The sequence below is a fragment of the Panthera tigris genome, chromosome B2, assembly GCF_018350195.1.
Source record: "Panthera tigris isolate Pti1 chromosome B2, P.tigris_Pti1_mat1.1, whole genome shotgun sequence".
Lineage (NCBI taxonomy): Eukaryota > Metazoa > Chordata > Mammalia > Carnivora > Felidae > Panthera > Panthera tigris.
The window spans coordinates 55,200,016-55,208,627 of NC_056664.1; the positions used below are offsets into that span (position 1 = coordinate 55,200,016).

An 8,612-nucleotide genomic window follows, 5' to 3' on the forward strand; every position below is an offset into this window, starting at 1 on the left:
TATAATAGGAGAACTGTGCCAGAGGATTTCAGAAAGAAGGAAAAATTTTTCATTGTTCCTGTAAAAAAGTTGGTGGTGGATTAGCTTATTATCCACAACACCATGCTACTTAATTCAAAGATATAAGTTATTATAATAACTTATCTCCTATGTGGTGGCAAAGATGGCTAGCGTCAAATCTAAGCTTATATCATTCTTACATCTTGTAGTCCAGGAGAAAAGAAAGTGCATTTCTCTAAATTCTCTAAATTCTCCATCCAAGAAGTCCTAGGGATGACCTTCCTTGGCCCAGACTGAGTCACACTCCTATTCTTGATTTCATCACAGTGACCAGTGGGATGAAATACATGGAGTGCTCAATTTGTCAGTTCCTGGGCCATACATCCAACTTTGGAACCAAGGTTTGTATCACCCTATGGGCATGTGAAGATATGTGTTAGTCTGGGAATGGTTCCCCCAAAGGAGGTGATGCTGAGCAAAAGAAAATAGCTGATGTCCTCCAATGGGACCACTTATTAAGTCCTTCTTTCAACCGATATTTATTAATCATAAAGTATTGGAGATACAGAGGGGACCCCATGCTGATTTCCACATCTTACGCTCAGTCCAGTAGATGGGATTAATCTTTAACCATTGCTACATATAGTGGAAAGGACTATGGTGAGGAAACAGTGAAGTTCTGAGGGAGCCAAGAGGAGTGTGTAACTAAGCGGGATTCAGTTAATTAAAGAGAAAACAGTAGAGGTGGCAACTGGATCTGGAGAATGAGTGGGGGCCTTAAAGTAGATGAAGTGGGAAAGGCAGCCCAGGAAGAAGGAACTGCAGGTACAAAAGCACGTACTTTGAAAAGGAAAGTAAGAGTATCATCTCATATGATAGCTAGCATTTATATTATAATCAAAATTGACTTTCCAAACAAGCAAATTGAAAAAAAATCCTGGTTTGGTAAAATTTGAGTTGTTTGTCCATTTTGGCTGAGAGCCAGTGCAACTTACACTAGATAACTCAATTTCTGTTAAACTGAACTGTGTTTCCACTTGTAAGAAAACCCTATAGTGGAAATAAAGATTTTTTTTAGATCAAGTTGTTAAGATTAAATGTTAGAAAGCTCTTAAAGGCAATTGCAGTGAAGTTTAACACTTTACTTCTTACTGAAGGAAAAAAAATAATATGGCAGCAATTTAGAAAAGCCATGCTTAAAATTCAGTAAAATGTAGAAGCAGTAGAAGTTAAAATTGAAACTTTTAAAAAATTTTTTTTTTAACATTTATTTATTTTTGAGACAGAGAGAGACAGAGCATGAACAGGGGAGGGGCAGAGAGAGAGGGAGACACAGAATCTGAAACAGGCTCCAGGCTCTGAGCTGTCAGCACAGAGCCCGACGCGGAGCTTGAACTCACAGACCGTGAGATCATGACCTGAGCCGAAGTCGGACGCTTAACTGACCAAGCCACCCAGGTGCCCCGAAACTTTTTTTTTAATAGATTGCAGTTTTTAAGGATGACAAGTCTACCTATTGATTCTGTGTGTCATTGGTGATGATTCAAGCGTGGAATATTCTACATATAATATTAGTTCAAAAAGTAAAGATAAAAGTGATTTCAAATATTTTGACGTGGGATGGAGAAAAGAGAAGCTAGGGAAGAGAATGTAGGAAAAGGTGGCACAATAAAAAAATGATGTTTATATCCAGCTTCTCACAGTGATTCTGTAGGCATTAGGTTCAATAATATAGTCTGCTTTAGAGAGAGCAATTATATAATGATGCAGGTGCTGATAATAAGAGTACTGTTTTAAACCCTATATCTGTATTGTTGAATTTAATCCTTAAAGTGACCCTTCAATGTAGGCTCACTATCATCTCCATTTTCAAGATAAGGGAACAAGGCACAGAGAGGTTGAGTAGCATGGCCAAGGTTAGGAAGTTGGTGTTAGACCCAGGATCCTGACTCATATAGAGTGACACTGGAGTCCAACTTTGGATAGTAACAGCTAATTTTAATTTAACATCTCTGATGAGCCCAGTATTATACTTGCTTCATCTATTCTTCACAGATGTCCTAAGAATAGATACTATTTTAAACCCATTTTGCAGGTGAAGAAGAGCTTGAGATGCTGAGAAAATTATTCAAGTTAATAGATGCCCAAACCTGGACTTAAAAATGGATCTTCTGAACTTCATAGACTGTATTCCAGTCACTGCTCTATATGATCACTGTCTTGGACTGGATATGTGATCATCATGAGCAAGGAAATCCAGTTTTTCGTTATCTTTCATGAATCCATAGCAAATGCCCATTTAATGACAAGATGTTACTCTGCTGATACCTTAATAATAAAAAATCACTAAAGAATTAAATGTGGTGGTCACAAAAATAGATAATTTTAAACTAACTTGAATCTGTGCTATAAAGACTATGTATAATCATTTAGGATTTAAATTTATTTGTGAAAACTACGTTAAAATATGTTTCATATACTGATTCTTAATACTTCTTAGAATTTTTCTCTTATTTTTAAAATACTTCTTTGACTTTTGGTACTGATTTCAGTTATAAAACTGTTACATTTCTGTTAAGTATACCTGGTATATTTAAGAGGTTAGAAATTTTAGTACAGGATTATGTTTTAATATGGTAGGTTGAATATATGCTATCTATTACCTTGCTCCAAAACTCATAGTAATAGGAATAAAAATGTGGAAATAGGGAGGGAAAGTCAATGGTTTGTGAAAGTTTTATCAAATCTAATGAAAAGTAGAGAATGGGTGAAAGATACTGGTTCAAAAGGGTAGATGAAACCACAGCTTAGAAAATGCCCAAAGAGGGGTACCTTACAAACCCTGGGGGCTGCATGCAATTTGTAATCTACAGGTAGAGTAGTCAAAAGTGAGTGTAACCTTGAAAAGAAGGGGGTAAATTGTATTGGAAAGCTTATAGCTGGATAATACTTCTTACACATTTTCCTTTCCTTTGGACACAAACCTCAAAGCCAAAAATTACCTTTAAACTAAAAGTAAAAATTAAATAAAAATGGACCCAGAAAATGAAAGCAGTGGTTAACAGGGGCTTGAGAGATGGGAGGATGGGAGCTTATTGTTAATGGGTACAGAGTTTTGGTATGGGATGATGAAAAAGTTTTGTAGATGGATAGTGGTGATGGTTGTACAACAGTGTGAATGTACTTAATACTGCTGAACTGTACAGTTAGAAATGGTTAAAATTGTAAAGTTTATGGTGTGTATATTTACTATAGTAAAAAAAAGAAAGGAGATGTCTTATCTATAGAAATGAAGAAGACCAGTGAAACTAAGATAGTTTCTGTGGGAATTGGCATCCTAGAGTGAAGTCTTCAACACTTCAGCCATTCATAGTGGTTGATATGCCACTGGCTCCACATGAGATGAAATATTCAAGTTAGCACACTTGATCATCAATACAGGGTACTCAGATAGATCTTCTGTTGTCTTAACCTTAAATTCAGGCAGACAGTTGAGGAGGACCAGACAAATGAGGAATGTCAAAGAGAAAGAGCCAGATTAATAATTTGCAACAATGGCCAGAGAGGGAGTCGTTATTCCAGGTAACAGAATAACTACTATAATTTAAAATTGTCTTTTTTCCTAGTATCTTTAGAGATATTTTAGAGGATGTTACATTTATTAACTTAATAACAGTATGCTATGAAAGAAGGAACGTCATGTAACCAATGAAAAAAATCTGTATAGGGTAAAGAAAAAAAAAACAAGTAAATCTCTTGGAAATAGAATAAAAAGAATAGAAAACAGGAAAGGGAAATATAAGAATAAAAATTAAAGACATTAGGATCAATCCAAGGTTTGCTACCTAAATAGTGGAAGTTCCTGAAAGAGAAAAAAGAGGACAATATATGATCAAAGAAATAATAAAGGAGGCAACCTGTGCAAATTATGTGTCTTCATGTTGGAAGGATTTTCCATGTGCCCCTCGAAATGAAGAAAAGATAATTGTTTAGATGTGTTATTGTGGAAATTCAGAATACCAAAGATAAAAAGAAGATGCTAAAGTTTCAGAAAAGAAAACAACAAAGGTTACCTTACAATTCAACAATAAGACAACCCAAATAAAAAATGGACAAAGGATTTGTGCAAACCTCCCAAAAAGATAAACAAATGACCAACAAGAACATGAGAAGATACTCAGCGTATGTCTGTGATCAAAAAGACAGATAATAACAAGTGTTGGTGAGAATATGGATGACCTGAAACCCTCATATGTTGCTGGTGGGAATGTGGAATCGTATACCACTTTAGAAAACAGTCTGATAGTTTCTCAAAAGGTTAAACAGAGTTATCATATATATGACCCAACATTTCCACTCCTAGGTATGTAGTCAAGAGAAATGAAAAAAAATATCTACACAAAACATTTTGTATAAATGTTCATAATGATACTGTTCGTAATAACCCCAAAGTGGAAACAAACCAACTGATAAATGGATAAAATGTAGTATATGCATACAATGAAATATTATCTGGCCACAAAAAGGAATGAAGGACTGATACATGTCCCAATATGGATGAACTTTGGCAATAGCATGCTAAGTGGAAGAAGTCAGTCACAGAAGATCACATATTTGATCTTTTAGGGGCACCTAGATAATAGGTTCCTAGGTGCCTAGATAATAGGTGCCTCAGTAAATTGAGAGTCCCGACTCTTGATTTTGGCTCAGGTAATGATCTCACAGTAATGGGATCAGGCTCTGTGTCGGGCTCCATACTGCATGGTGCCTGCTTTAGATTTTCTCTCTCTCTCCTCTGTCCCTCTCTCCTGCTCGTGTGCTCTCTCTATATATAAAAAAGAAAAAAAAATCCTTTTAAATGATATAACCAGATGTGACCAGAATAAGCATATCTATAGAGATAGAAAGTAGATTAGTGGTTGCATAGGGATGTGGGGTTGGGGGAAAATGAGGAGTGACTGTTTAGTAGGTATAGGATATGAAAATATTCTACAGTTTTATGGAGATGCTTGCACTGCTCTGTGACTATACAGAGCCATCAACTTGTACACTCTAGGTGGATGAATTGTATGTTATGTGCAAATTATATCCCAATAAAGCTAATTTTTTTAAAGGCATATTGTCATCAGGCCCCTTAGCAGCATTGGATTCTAGAAGTCTGTATACAATGTGGAAAAAAACAAAGACCACCCAGATGAGAATATGCAAATAGTATTTAGACAGAGCTTTTTATAAGAAGGGAGTTAGCCACTATCACCCGGTCTTGGCAGAAACTCAAAGGCAGGCAAAGGAAAGTTCTATAGTGGAAAAAAGGAGAGGCTTTAGGTGTTCTCTGATTGGAGGCTATTGGCATAGGGAAAGTGTAGGTAGGCTAAATGGTTGGGAGTGTATATTTGGCTTTCTCTGGTTGCTACTAAACTGAAAGGGATAACAAAAATTAGAGAAGCCGTCAGTTACTAATCAAGTTTTGGCCATTCGGGGCCAATTTTTTCAGGGTTTATTGTTTGTTGGAGATTGTGATCTGACTTCCTACACGTAGATTGGCTTCTTGGAATGATTACTGTAGATAATAAGTTGGTTTCCTAGGCTGGTTGCTGCAGATTGTTGGTCAGAGTTCTATTTTTATATATGATGTGGCCATTGTCCATTTGTAGATTCAGTTTCTCAATAAAATTGCTTTCAAAATTATGAAGGAATGAAAAAATACATGAAAAAGTATACCCAAAGAATAAATTCAAGGAATCATTAACTTTACTTCCTAAGCACCTTTTCTTAGGAAGTTAAATGAAGACATATAACAAAAAATAAGGAAGAAAGGGAAAGATAGGACACCCAGAAAGAGGAGAGAGATATAACCCATAAGAGCAGAGACCTGAAGTTCCAGGTAAAGCGTGGTTTGGCACATCCAGAAAATATCTGCTCAGGGTCGAGTGCAAGTTCTAAAGATGCCAACAGGGAGTTGAATTCTGTGTCGGGAGGGGTGGGAGAGGGTTTCTAAACCCCTTGATGTGAAGGACTGTTTTCACAGGAAACAAAGGATAAGTAGGGGAAAAGGAGGCAATTTAAAAAGGTATTAGTTACTCCAGTACTCCAGGAAGAACGATAATACAGTGTGTGCAGTTTTGGCGTTTGAATTATTGTTCACAGCAGAGTCTGTAATTACAAAGCACATAATAACACAAACACTGTTGTTCCTCAGTAAACACAAAATGTAAAATAATTGATTGTAGTTATAAAACAGGACATAAATATTGTCATCCCTGATGCAGTAAAAGTATAGGTGGCAGAAGTGGTGAGATGGAAAGTGGGGAAAAGGTGAAAGGCAGGCAGCACATCATTATGAGAGATACTGTCTATAGTTGATGGAACAAGAAATAAAAGTGTCAGTTTATTACTGAGGGAAATAATGGTATTCATGTGCTTTCACACACCAGCATAGAAGTAAAAATTTTCACCTGAAATTTTCCTTAATAATATAAACATTTTCTATGGTGATAGATAACATGATATACCTTATCATTTGTAACTGCTCTGTGGTATAAATATTTTGTTATCCCATACCCACATTCATAGATTTTGCATTGTTTCTAATTATTCACTGTTATAAACGGTGCTACAACAATGTTAGTTTGTATACATTTATGCAACTTATCTATTTTTTCTTTTTAATAATTTTTTAAAAACGCAACTCTACATCTAAAGTTATCTGTATTTGAAAATTTTAATCTGTGTCCAGGTTGGTTTACAGGAATGTTTATTGACTTAAACTCTCAACTCCACAATATATGATATTTCCTGTGTCCATTCATCCTTACCAATAAATAAATAAATATAAATAAATCAAATTTTTTTATAACTGTCACCTGCTATTTGTATTTCAGTCTTTTCTTACCTTTGCATACAGGGTAATATTTCTTTTATTCATAATTAGGATTTATATATAAGAAGTTTTGAAAATTGATTTAAAGAATTTATTACAAATATTTAAAAAATTGTTTTGTTTTGATTTTAACCTTGTTCATGCTGCTTAAAATTTTGAAGTAGGCAACTCTCGTAAACATTTTTACTTAGGGTGTTTTGACGTTGGGTTCATACTTAGCAAGTCCTTTCTACTTCAGGATTATAAAGATATGCACCTACATATTATTATAGAATTGCTTTTTTTTCTTCACATTTATTTTGTTCACTTGTTATTTATTTTGATGTCAAATGAGACAATGTTTTCCAACCAACTTTTCTCGTAAATGGCTAGTTGTTTCTCACATCACCACTACATTTTTTTCACTTGTTGAACATCACTGTATCCGCTACATAAATGTTTTTTCCTAGTATTTGTTTTATCTTCTTTGATCTATATGCATGAGTACAAAGGTGTTGTGATTCCTCATATTTTATTTTCCCCTTCAGCCTCTATTGGGAAAATATCCTTTCTTGGTTCTCTTTTTCATATTATTTGTGCCTATTATTTCATAATTATACTATTTTTAATTGAAAATTCTTCAGTCAAAATTTTAAAATGACTTATAAGTTATGATTAAAATTGCAAAAAAATTAAGGACACATGGGACAGGTTTGCTCCCATCAGAGAAACACTGCTTCACAAAATTCACACAATTCTCTTGAATGTTTTCACCCTATGTTCACAAGCACAAACCTTAAATGGACGCTCCACAATGTTCAGTAACCCTACCAAGTTGTCTTTCTGAATTTCTGGAGAGCTAGTAATTTTATCAAGATATATTATATATTGGTAAATTTTCAGAAATTCTGCTCATCATGAATTCAGTTCTCTGCATGTAATTTCTACTACGTGCTGTTAATGCTGTTAAAGATTATTTCTGTCACAGTGTACGCTTCTCAGTATGTTGTCTTTCCAGTGCATTTTGTGTGTTTTATTTAATTTACTTGATAATGTAAAAGAATTGTTGTCTCAAATATTCTTTTATCATAGAGGTCAACTTTCAAATGTATATTCTTCATTTTTCTTTTGTGCTTTTTTTTCTTTTGTGTTAAGTTTGCATTATTTTGTTTTCCTTTGATTTTAAAAAATTCATCAGTCTTAGTAAAGTTGTTTTCATTTAATTATGGGAAGAATTTGCCCCAAAATGAAACAGAAGGGTTTCCCCTGCATTGTTTACCTACTTACCTCAGCACTATTCCAGAATGTTTGTTGGAACGAAAGAGTGGAGCTTTATATTTCCAGTTAGGCAGGACCGCTGCATATGGTTGGACATCTCATGCATTCACAAGGATACCCACCTGGGGGTATGAGTGGTGATGGACATTCTGCTCAATAGGCCCTGTGCCCAAGTGCCCAGTGGTGTTTTGTTAGAAGGAAAGGCTCCATCTTCTTCACACAGACAGTTCACTCACCCAGCCATGTGTCCATAGAGCAGTCTGCCTCCTGGGAAACAGGAAAAACCTTCTTCTTAATCTCACAAACACAAACCCCTACCTCTACATCTCTGTGTATCTGTCTGCCTGCCCTCTGAGCCACCTGTGCTGTACTTCTGAGGCCAGCTCTTCCAGTGTGTCCTCTAGGCCACTGCCAGATGGGGGTGAAGTGAAGAGCACATTATTCTCTGGTACTGCCCTCCAGGAAATCCCTCTCT

General features: G+C 35.5%; 1 long non-coding RNA gene across 1 annotated transcript in view; it reads right to left on the minus strand.

Annotated features, from left to right (window-relative positions):
* Positions 1–8,373, minus strand: part of LOC122238395 — a 29,631-nt gene extending 21,258 nt beyond the window's left edge. Inside the window, exon 1 of the long non-coding RNA XR_006217310.1 lies at positions 8,147–8,373. This is a non-coding gene — a long non-coding RNA (uncharacterized LOC122238395). The remainder of the gene's footprint in view (positions 1–8,146) is intronic.
* Between the last annotated feature and the right edge of the window lie 239 nt (positions 8,374–8,612).